Raw genomic sequence first — 13,061 nt, forward strand, 5'->3', positions numbered from 1 at the left:
CAATGCAAGCTTCTATTATGAGCTTGCTTCGCCGGCAAGTCATCCTTGGCTCCATTCCACTCTCCTCCTCTTCATGAAAAACTCGCCGACCACACATTAACCTCAAATGGTGGTTTCTTCACAATTCTTTTGTCCTTCTCACATCTATCTCTCTGTCTCATGCTATATCTTGCTTGATTGACGCCACGGTATATATTGGCAGTGGAGCTAGTGGGAAATAATTAGTGATTCTCTTGGAGGGTCCCCAATATTCTCAATTCGACCCACCATTCAAAAATTAGTCGGAAGAGGCGAGTGGCTATTGTTTCTTTTAAAAAGGCAATCATGAATACTGCATTCTATCTGTTCGATGAAAAGCATCACTTTTGTCGACGTATTCCGATTTCTTCTGGGGTCTTCACTCGCCACCCGTCGTTTACTCATCGGGCTTCATTGCTGGATTCCCCTGTTGTGGGCATAGAATCTTGCAAAAGATGAGTGGTCACCTTAGAATGCCCATAATATTTGGATAGGTCAAAGGCTCAGGTAAGAGGGAACGGACACTCGGAATTTCCTTTCCTGTTTTTTTTTTGAAGCATTTGCAAATGGTAGGGTTTATGGCCTATTTCCAGAAGCACTATTCATGAATTGTCCATGATGATATCTTAGAATGTATCTGCAGTATCAGTATTCAAATGTTCTTCAACATAGGCAAAAAGGGTAGGAAGAGATGGGAGACCTCTTTCTCTAGCATCGACACGTTAAGCAGACATGAGATTGCTTAGAATGCGATACTATTACACTATTACATTTACAGAATAACTTTATCTATAAAACATTGGTTCAGAACAAAGTTAAAAGGGAGATCGTTACAGTTGCTGGCTGGTGCATTTTGTGAAGAAACAAATCTGTTAATGTAGCATCTTGGCAAAACTTTAGATATGAATATGTAGTGATGATTAAAAAACGAATCAGTTTTAAATTCGATGCCTTGATTATAATTTAAATCAGCATGACACTACATTTCGAATTAGAATAGAAGTATGGTGGACTGCTTGTCTTGACTATGAGACGAGAATTGTTCTATTTCACAAATATTTAATATTATGATTGTATCTCCAAGTTTCAGCAACAAATTATTTCATTTATTATTATACTGTCAACAAACATGTTTAGTAACCCTGTTTATTGCTTCGTCTGCTATCAATCTCCCCAAAATTGTGGAATGATATCGACGTCTTTATTTACCGATTCATCCTCAATTCAAATAATTGTTTGAAAAATGTCATTAAAATTTCATACTGTTTTATTGTTTCTAGGTTTTAATGATTTTCAAAACATTGCGCGATGATGTGCAACAGAGCATGGTTATTTGTATTGGCCAGCTAGATGGGTTATGCTTTATTTTTTAAATGAATTTGAAGTGGTTCTGAGTGTTACATCAAGTCTCAGAGATAGCCGTGCTATTCATAACTTAGGGATAGTATGGCTTCCTATATTATATATATAGACAGAATTGAAAAGATAAGATAATTTTACATTATATAGTATGATCTTAAACAATATTAGATGCTGTAGCAATATTGACAAGAGGCTTTAACACCATTCAATCTATATACTAAAAAATTTATTGCTTTCTGGTTCTGAATCCAACTGCATTTGAAATTTGGAGTCCAAAGGAGGAGTATATAATTTGCCACAATTTTCAGAATTTCCCAAACATAGTATCTGGAGATCCATTTGAGTTCACAAAACTCTCACTGAATGCCCTTTTCATTCATCCTCGCTTTGGTTTGACTTAAGCCCTTAGAAGCAAATGATAGTCTGAAATCTGGAAGCGACAGTTTTTTCAATTTGTTCAAGACTTCAATAGATTAAATTATTGCAGTACTTTATCTCATGGGAATGGAACTACAAAACAAGATTCAGGCTTGACCTTGTATTTCAGTTCTGTTTGGCAAAATCCTTTTTTTTTTTTTGGAGGGGTGGGGGGACTCATATATTTGGCCTATTATTAGGGGCCAAAAAGAAATTGTTCTAGTTGATGTTTGTCTACCATTGAAATTTAGTTTTCAAAGGTAGGCAAATTGCTTAATACTGTCAACTCTGAAAATAAGAAATCTCTTTCTTGTATAAAAGACGAACCATAATTCTACAAGTAATGGTCATTATAATTTATAGGAACATTTGAGGAACTCTTCTGGGCAAGCTATGTTCAATATTAATGTATGTTGTCATCCCAATCTAGATTAGCATGATACTAAAAACTGACCAGTGCAGCTAACTAAAAGAAAAAATGACTAGTGCAGCTTGAAAAGAGAAAAAGGGAAGAAAGAAATAAAGATGGCCCCGTGGTTATTGGTTCTCATAATTTTTTTTAATCTCTTCATATTAGATAAACCAGGTACTAAAATTATGCTTTTGTGCATTATTCTGTTACTGTCTTCCTCTCTTAATCTATACTGTTTATGAAACTCAAAGGCATTCAACTAGCTGTGATGAAGCTCTGACATTGACACATTTACAGGGCACAACACACAAATATGTTGCACTGTAAGTTTTAGTTATCTAACACGTATGTCAGATATGAATCATGCAGGATATGACTCAGACAAGAAGGGCAAAGAACAAGCTCTTTGAGAGTCTCATATGACAGAGGAAAGGGGGCAAACTTGAGCCAGGACGACACCGGCAGAAGCCAGAGATGGCAAAGTTTGCTATTTAATTAGCAGATGCCGGCAAGTCATCCTTGGCTCAAATATACTCTCTCCCTCTTCGTGTGAGGCTCTAAGAGCAAATATCATTGATATTCTTGACCATTTCCATAAGCTTTTAGATTTTCTCTACATGCACTTTGAGCATTATACTAATTCTATTTATAGCAGGAGCAGATGTCAACGGGTGGAATTCCCCGTCTGATAAAGATAATTGATTTGGCTCAATAATATTCTTTTGTACATGATTTTCTACATATGATATGCTTCTTATCCAGAACCTCCCTTATTTGGAATCAATGTCCATATTGGGACGTTTATCTGTTTGGTACAAGCAAGAGTTGACGACACAAGGACACATAATCCACTTCTTTCTCATGTAGATGGTATGGCTCCCACGTCTCGTTAGCTTTGAATTTTGAATCATGCAGAGTCTAAATTCAGTGAGAAGTTACAAGGGAAAGTGACTGAAGCAGCCACAAGACTGTGATGGGAATTAGAAGGTATGTACGCTGGTATTACACCACACCGATGTCCATGATGGTATCTTAAAATGTAACTGCAATGTCAAAATTCAAATTTTCTTCAAAACAGGCGAAAAGGGTAAGAAGATATGGGAGACCTCTTTCTAGAATTGACACGTTAAGGAGGCATGAGATTGCTAAGAATGTGATACTGTTACAGAATAACTTTATCCAGAAAACGGTGGTTCAGAACAAAGTAAAGAAGGGAGATCATTGTTATTGCTGCTTGTGGCTGGTGCATTTTGTCCAGAAACAGATCTCTCAGAATAATGTAGCATCTTATGGGCAAAACTTTAGATATGAATATGTATTGATAATTGAAATATGAATTACTAATATATTCGATGCGTTGACTGCAATTTATATCAGCATGACATGACACTACATTTTGAATAAGAATAACCGCACTTGCTTTACTATGTGGCAGTGTCATAATTGTATTTTATTTGTATCAATTTTTATTCCTTTAAAACTATAATGGATGGAATGTATTGACATTGAGCTAAGATTTATTCTTTTTCACAAATATTTAATAGTATGGTTGAATTTCCAAGTTCCAGCAGTAAATCATTCCATTTAACATTTTCACTGTCAACAACTATGTTTATTAACGTTGTTTATTAATTCATCTGCTATCCACGTCTCCCCAATTGTGGAATGATATCAAAATCTTTATCTACAGATTCATTCCCAATTCAAGTATTTGTTTGAACAATGTCATCAAAATTTAAAAATTGTTTCATTATTTCCAGGTTTAATGAGTTTCAATACATTGTGTGATGACTTGCAACAGGACATGGCCGTTTATATTGGCAAACTAGATGTGATATCTTTGATTTTTGACTGTATTAGATTAGATGTGGGTCATATGTATTGCATGTAATTTAATAAATGACACATTGCTCATGATTAGAAATAGTGCGATTTCCTATAGATTATATATATATATATATATATATATTGATAGAAGCAAAAAGAACCTTCTAAAATTAGCATGAATGATAAAGGCTTTCATTACTTAAACAAATAGTTGGGGGTTCGAACCATAATCATTATGTATGTAGCAATTTAGTTGGAATGGGTTTATTCATTGTTCTCAATTTCTCAATATCTTGGAGGAGGTATTCTCTACTCTCATTGGAGCCTGCTCCTTATACTTACACAAAAAAAAAAAGAGAAAAAAAAAAGAATCGAAAATATAAGATTCTATAGCTTTCTGGTTCTGAATCCAATTGCATTTGAAATTTGGAGTCTCAAAGGATGAGTATATAATCTGCCCCAATTTTTCAGAATTTCCCCCGATAGCATATGGAGATCTATATGACTTCGTCAAACTCTCACTAAATGCTCCCATCATTCATCTTTGCTTTGGTTTCACTCAGGCTCAGAAATCTGGAAGTGACTATAATTTGTTGAAGACTTTGTTAGCATTGAAGAACTTTATCTCATGGGAATGGAATTGTAAAATGTGGCTTTGCATTGTTTTTCAGTTCTGCGCTGCAAAATCATTGAAGGAATGTGTCAGAACTCAGAATATGCTTTACTTTATCCACAACAGCTTTTAATATTTGGCCTATTATGGGCAAATAATCGTTTCAGTGGACGTTTGATGAGTATCATTGAAAATTTTTGTGTTCAAATGTGGCTAATTAAATAGTTAATGCTGTCAACTCTTGAATAAGAAAGCTTTTTGTGTTTCTTGAACATATAAAGGACTAAACATATATAGTCATGCAAGTGATGGTCATTATAGGACTAATGAACTTTGCCAGCTGGTGATTTTCAATACTGATACAATAAGGCATTCTTTATGCTAATATTGGTACTCCATAATTTTCATAAATCAACAATTCGGCTTGAAAACTCATTCTAATTCTCTTTTTCATACCAGCAGATTCGATCAATCCAAGAATCAAAGTAAAATTAAGTGAGATTCTGGAAGGATTAAGAAACTGAAAATTAAAAAGAAGCAAAAACATAAAAATAATGAAGGATGCAAACAAAATTTAACATGGAAAAACCCGTAGTATGAGGGAGAAAAAACACATGGGCAACAAATAAAAAAAAAAATCGATAATGCAAGATCAAGATTACAATGAATCTACTATCTGATCTTTGATAAATAAAAAAAAATGAATTTAAGTTTCTAAACTGGATTTTGTTATATGAATCCTGCAAATAATATCATGACAATCATGGACATGATAGATATCATACTAAAATAAACTTGTCAACAAGCATGACCATAAAATAATCATACTATGATAGAAATTTGAGGCACAAATTCTAACATGTATCACATCCACTACTCTGTCATCCTCTCTCAAACAATCTATGTTCAAGAAACTCAATGTAACATTTGAAAATTGAAATGAAAGTAGTCAGAAGTGTTAGTAGTATTTGACACGATACGATATAATAACTCAAATTTTGAAGTATGAGTAATACTTCAAGCTCTGATAGTCTCATATGAGAGGAAAGTGAGCAAATTTGAGCCAAGAACAACTGCCGGAAAGACCCAGAACTTGGAAATTTTGCCATTAATTTGGCAGATTCCGGCAAGTCATTCTTGGCTCAGATATACTCTCTAACCTCTTCATGCGAGGCACCTGAGCCAACAACGTAACGTTAATGAGCTTCTTCTTCTTCCTCCATATATTCGCAAGCTCTCATATTTCTGTCATATCTGCATGCATTTTGAGCATTATTTCGACGTTATTTATAGGAAGAGAGTAGACGTAAGGTGAATGGGTCAAAGATGCTTCTAATCCAGAACCATCCTTGTTTGGAATCGATTTCTTTGTGGATTCGTTTAACCTTTTGGATTGGCTAAGAGCTGCCTCAATCCACTTCCTAGCAGCCAATTGATCATGGTTGACTCATCTGATCTGATATGTTTCCTTCTACAATTCAACCAAGGTTAAAAGTATACACATTAAGTTAATAATTTTACAAATTAATTAAATTTAGTTAATACCTTGAAAATTTTAAAATTATCTTCGATGAAGTTCATTAATTAGAGGAGGTTGTCTAGTTAGTTGGTTAAAGAATATTGAGACGAAGGATATTTACGAAAAAAATTATACCAATAGAAGGTATAATATAATATTACGAACTAGATGAAAAAAAATTTACAATAAGAATTGAACGGAGTATATATCTAATGTTGGTAAGAAATATGATACCATACATGTATATATGTCACTTAGTCATGATACTATACATGTACATATTTAAGATAAATGGGGTTTCCTAACCTCAAAATGTTTAATTTTTAGCATGGGAAAGGTATTTCTTGACCCAAGTGTTACTCTCGCTCTATTCATTTAAAATTTCTCATTCTTTTCATGTTTATCTTTATTTTTTGCTATCATTCATGTTTATCTTTATTTAATAAGTTATCTTAATTTATACAATCTTATTAATTACAATTCTAATTAAGGGTTTTTTAAAAAAATCATATTAATTATATATTGAAAGACTCAAAATACTCTATATTTTTAAACATGATACTTCAAAAAAGTGCTCTATAATACTGAATGGAGAGAATATTACATTTAGGTGATCAATGGTGCCCATAATATTCATGTCATGCAAAAGATATTCTCATATCCTATATTATATATATGATGTTTCTCATGACTTCCTTAGGATATCTTCTAAAGGTATGAGCGTTCATTTCCGTAAATTTACAGCAAGGATCCTCACACACACACACACACACACACACACACATTTATTTATTTATTTTTGAAAAAGATAATAAAATTGACTTTGAGAATAATGTTCATGTGATGATTTCAAAGTATAATCCAGCTAGTATATAAACAATCTGTATTTCTGACAAATAATATGCATATGTTCATATTAATTTGCGAAGTAAGGAACTCAGCTGATGGTAATAGATTATTAAACTAATTGTAGTGACATCGGAGGTTTATGCGTAAGTTTTGAACTTTGAAACCATGTGCTTTTGTTGGACAAAACAAGCTTAACAAGATTTCATTATTTTGAAATATGGTACCTCCATTACATATTCCTTATCCATAAGTCATATATAGTTTTATTTTTAGTTTTATTTTTGGGTAGTTATGACAGAGAGAGAGGGTTGAAAGAGATTAAAATTTGCATTTAATTAAAAATGTTTGTGAAAAGATTAGGGTAGCTTGAAAATAACAAGCTAACTTTTTTTTTATTTTGTATGAATTAGTTAAGAATTATTATATAAATAAAAAAATAGGTATCAGGTTCACTTGTCGCATATCAGTATATATATATATATAGTTAGTTTGTTAGTGATAATTCGATATGGAATTATTGAAGTCTTACTCTTTCGCCTAATGGTTGACCATTTTTAAGCTGCAAGTTGTTTTTTCATTCCTGTTGCTTTTCAGGGCTGTCAATCACGAACTTGGCTTGGGTCTATGGGCAATCCAATAACCAAATCTTAACTTAGTCGATAAATTAATATGGCCTAAAATGATAAATTAAAAATCATAATACGTAATAGGAGTTTGAGGCAATAATATTGTTAATTTGTAAATATACTACCTGTTTTCCTCTTCCTCTCTCAACATATACAGTTCATGTGCACGAAAGCATTGTATAAGTCCTGAGAAGCTTTATGGACAGTAATTGAAGAAACAACACATAAGGTACATATAACATATTGGAATATTGAATGTAATTAATTATGAGTCAAAACAACTGCCGGCGATTCCAGCAAGTCATTCTTGGCTTAGATATGCTTTCTGATCCCTTCATGAGAGCCAATTTGAGCCAATAATGTTAATGCATTTTTGAGTGTTATTTTTAGCGTTATTTAGAGACGTACAGAACCATCCTTGTTTTGGAATCAAATTTCCATAATTGCCAGATTAGATTCGAATATATTGTATAGTTAGTCCAATTGATGAGAGTAGCTCTCTTATTAATAAAAGAGTTTTTTATATTCATACATACTAAAATTTAAAATTTCGTACTCAAGAGTCCTTTCTACGTCTAGGACTATAGTAAATCAAATTTTCATTTTAATTTGTTTTTAAGAAAGGTTAAAGGGCATTTTTACTCTTCAATTATTCTCTTAGAAGCATTTAGTATTTTAAACTTTTATATGGTACAATTTTGCTATTAAACATTTGAAAATGGTCACCCTGCCTGTAAAAATTAATTTACTTCTAAAGATGTAAAAATTATATAAAAGGATCACAAAAATTACAAAAAAGATTATAAAATTATATATAAGTACCCTACAATAAAATTAATATAAATTAAGTCCCCTAAATTACATATAAATAACAAGATATAAATGTTATTTATTACCCATGTAAAAGGCCAAAATATGATTTTGACCAATTATTATTTTAGAAGCTTAGTCAATATTAATTTACTTCTAGGGTACTTATTTGCAATTTTATGGTTTATTTTTTGTATTTTGTTAGGCCTTTTCTTATAATTTTTTTAAGTAAACTAATAGTTAAAGTTAACTTTTGTAAAAGTAAGGTGTCTAATGCAATATTTTCAAATCTTGAAAGGCAAAATTGCATCATATAAAAGTTTAGAATCTCATATGTTGCTAAGTGAATAGTAGTTGAGAGATAAAAATGTCATTTAACACTTTTAAGAATGAGAAATAGTGATAGAATAGGTTCAGTTAGAAACCAATTACATTCAACTAAAGTTAAACGTGCAACTAATTGAACCTGCCATGGAAATATTTAGGGAGATCATGAAGGGATCAAAATGTTTTGCTTCATAACTGAGAGCCCAAGTTTGTAACGATTTATGGTATTCTGAATATGGTATTAATTAGTATTAACATTATAGCTCTTAGACATTTAGGTTGTAATATTTTTGTTGGGTTATCCACCCTTAGTGAATTAGGCCCATATAAAAGCCCAAATTAAGGAATGTGGTTCTTGTCAAAATTATGAGAAATGTTTGGATTCAATGTGCAATTTATTCAGGGCCTTAAATGTAATTTTCTTTAACCTTTGAATTTTAAGAAGGAACGATTAAGAAATTGAATTTGCCACACGTTCCCATAAGTGATCGGTTATGGGTGCAATTCTCACTAGTTTTTTCCTAAGGGAAAAAAACAAAATGCTTTCATTTTTCTTGGCTTCTCATTCTCTCTGTGTGTGCATTTGTTGTGTGTATCCAAACGAAGTTCAACTAGCGTAGTTTTGTTCCCACATACATCCGTGCAATTCAACGACTCAAGGTATGCTTTCCTCCTCAGATTCTTATATTGGTATTAAAGCTTTCATTTTTCCTAGGCTGTGTTTCCTATGTTTGAAGAACCTATAATGATTTTCTTAACCATATACATACAAATCTATAAGTTTAGTTTTTTTTTGTTTTCTTATTGTGTTTTCACATGAATCTGCCTCTGTCTGTCTTTATGATTATTATTATCAAAATGAGCATGTTTATATGCTTCTTGGTCTTCTTCGTTGATATGAGTGTTCCATATAATGCTATACACGTTCTGCATGCAATCAATAGTGACAAATATAATGACCAAAACAAACTAAATAATGGGTGTTTGAAAAATGAGTTTTTTGAACAAAAGGATTATATAAACATGTAGAACTCAAAAAAACAAAGAAAAAAAAACTAAGAACGCATAAAATAGAGACCGGACAGAGGAGATATGGCCTTCAAAAGTTTTGGGTTGATGGACCCGACCCGCCTGAGGAATTGAGTCAAGTTAACCAGGTTGGAGGTAGACGATGACAAAAATGATGTGCCATTTCTATCCTCATCAAAACAACACATTGTTTTGATGTGTCATTCTTAAAAAAAACTGAAAAAGTTTTTTTTAGGTTAGGAGCTTAAAAGCCTTAAAAAAAGCAGTCTTGGGCTTCTAAGTCCAACCTAAAAATTTTTTTTTGTTTTGATTTATGGGTCCACAGGTCGGGTACATAAAACCTGACCCAAATTCAAAAAAAGTAAATAAAAAATATATTTAATTCAAATTTTAAAAAAAATAAAAAATATTTGGACATGTGGCGTTGGGAGATTCCATTGGCATGTGGTTGACCCCACCCTGAAGCTGTCGGCACATGGAGCATAACGGTCCAACGTGTGTTGTCACCGAATCACGATAAGGTAGCGCGTGTACAACACGCGCCTCCTTGAGAGTGGAATTTTTTTTGTTTTTCTAGAATTTCTTAATCCAAAATTATTCTTGGAGCGCGTACCCAAACATGTGGGACCAGATTGGGACACAGTTTTTCTTAAAAAATTTCTAAATTTGAGATCTTCATTTTGATATATAATTTGCATATTTTAGAGATAAAACAAGAATTTATTTTTGGAGTTATCTAGTGCATTTTATGAGTTTAAAAAGAAAAAAATCTAAATTTTTTCTCTTTTATTTTTTTAGGCAAATATGAAGCAAAAGGCTTCTAGCAGCACTGATAACTTAGAAAATTATTCTGTTAGCATTGAGTTTCTAGATAAACCAGATTATGAACCTCTTAGTGAGGATTTTGACCTAGAACCCTTCAAAGAGAAAAAGGAATTTTAACCTCAATGTGAGGATTTTGATTTTGATCCTGAAGAGGATCCTAATGTTAATCTCGAGAACATATTCAAGCTTCATAATAAAAGAAAAACAAGTTATGGTTGTAGGAGAAATTTTCAAACAACTTAAGAAAAAGCTTGCCCAACATAACAAGCGAAACAACTCGTACTTAGGAAATCCTCTACGGAATAGAGCCATCAAAAGGATGAAAGTACAAGAAAAATATAAAGACATAATTAAGAGTTGTCTTCTTAGGTTTGTACCTTAAGCATTGTTTTATTTTTTGTTTTTAGGTAAGTTATGTTGTATTAAGACCTTGATGATTTATGATATATATGAAGCATGTTGTTTTATTTTTTATTGCTTTATATATACTTTATTTGAGTGGGAGCTCTAAAGTGGTAAGTCATTTAAGAGCCATATATGATGATTATGAAAATATTTGTAAAACTCTTTATAAACGATAGTGATTTTGTTAGAATCAATGTGATGGGAGATACAAATGTAGCCTCCTGATCGTTGACCTAATAGAGTTGTTATCACTTTAATAAAGAATAATACAAATATAAGACATTATATATTTCTCATAAGTATTTTATTCTTGGTTTAATATAGAAAACTATTAATGTGGGATAGTTTCATCTTAGAACTAAGAATGGCAACAAAAAGCATTATCGCTGAATTAAATAAGGGCGAAAAATTAAATGGGGATAACTAGAATATCTGGCACTGTAAGGTGTCATATATTTTAGAAGAACAAGATGCTGTTGAGCCACTGATTATGCTTATGGCCAAGATTGAGGTAGGAAACTCAGCTCAACATTGGATAGACTAAGAGGCATTTGCGGCATAAAAATAAAAAAAATAGCATTGCACGAATAACACTTCTAAGTACTATGGCAGGCGATTTGATGTGCAAATTTGAGAAGTATTCCATTGCCCAAGTCATGTGGGTTGCTTGAAAAGAAAAGTTTAGTGGTACCTCAACTACCAAACTGAGAAGGCTTACAATTAAATTTGACACTTATAAACTAAAGCCAAATACTCCTATGTGGTAGCACCTTAGAGAGATGGCTAACATGATCCATGAACTTAAAGAAGCTTGGCACGATCTTTCTGATGAACAGCAGGTACTTGCTATAATCAAATCGCTTCCAACCAACTAGGAGTATATGAAAGTTAGCCTAACCCACAATAAAAATATCATTAACTTTAACAATATGGCTAAGCACTTGGAGCTAGAGACTAAATGCCTAGAGGCTTAAAAGTTATCTAGACAGGCTTATCTTGTCGAGAAAGGTGGTCCTTCAAATTCTAAGCCCAAGAGGGACAAGAAGTAACAAAAGAAGGGTAACAAGAGTAGCCCTAAAGTAAAGAAGGACAAATAACCTTTTAAGAAGAAGGGCAACAAGAGCGGCAAAAAGAGAATTAACCTTAAAAAGGTTAAATGTTTTGTCTGTTAAAAGATAGGCCATTTTACAAAGGATTGTCCTGAGCAAAGTGAAAATGATCAGATACTTGTGAATTATGTGAATTCATATTTTTCTTATGTTTCCAGTAATGTTTTTCTAATGAAAATTGTTTCCTCTTCTTAGATTGTAGACTTAGGCTCTCTAGACCACATAAGCAATGTAGAGTACCATCAGTTGTCGAGTCAAAGCAAGTGGCTTTATGTTGGCAACAATATAAAGATCAAGTAAAAGGCATAGGAACTTGCAAGCTGATCTTATGAGGTGAAAAAACCTTAATTCTTCATGATGTTTTACATGCACCAGACATCCGATAGAACTTAATTTCAATTGCTAGCCTTTTAAAATTTGGGTTTATAATTAATTTTTATGATAAGATTGTTGACATTATGTATAATTTAACTTTTTATAGTTATGCTTTTCTTTCAAAGAGGTTCTTTATTATGGATATTGTTGACAAAGTTTATTTTTATGATTGCTTTGCTACCTCTTCCAATAATGTTGATGTGAATATCTAGCATGCTAGACTAGGGCATATTAATCAAAATAGAATGATTAAGCTAGCTAAAGAAGGAATGCTAGGTCCAAGTACAAACATGAAAATGTCCTTATATGAAAATTGTCTAGCTGGTAAAGCAACGAGAAAACCTTTTGGTAAAGGTGTCAGTGCTAAAAATCCATTGTAATTAATCCATTTGATATATGTGGTCCTATGAGTATAAAGGCAAAACACAGAGCTTAGTATTTTATTACCTTTATTAATGATTTTTCACGTTTTGGTCATGTCTATTTGATATCAGAAAAGTTTGAAACTCTTGAGTGCTTTAGACGATACATTAATGAG

The 13,061-nt window shown here is 32.4% G+C and overlaps 1 long non-coding RNA gene across 1 annotated transcript; it reads left to right on the forward strand.

The window, feature by feature from the left end:
* Nucleotides 1–395: 395 nt before the first annotated feature.
* On the forward strand, nt 396–3,633 carry LOC129307678 (uncharacterized). Its single transcript, XR_008592468.1, has 3 exons — nt 396–525; nt 3,077–3,196; nt 3,288–3,633. It is a non-coding gene; the product is annotated as an uncharacterized LOC129307678 (long non-coding RNA).
* The last annotated feature ends 9,428 nt before the right edge of the window (nt 3,634–13,061 follow it).

This window comes from Prosopis cineraria, unplaced genomic scaffold (genome assembly GCF_029017545.1).
Source record: "Prosopis cineraria cultivar Desert tree isolate PC_DT_omini unplaced genomic scaffold, ASM2901754v1 PC4, whole genome shotgun sequence".
NCBI lineage: Eukaryota > Viridiplantae > Streptophyta > Magnoliopsida > Fabales > Fabaceae > Prosopis > Prosopis cineraria.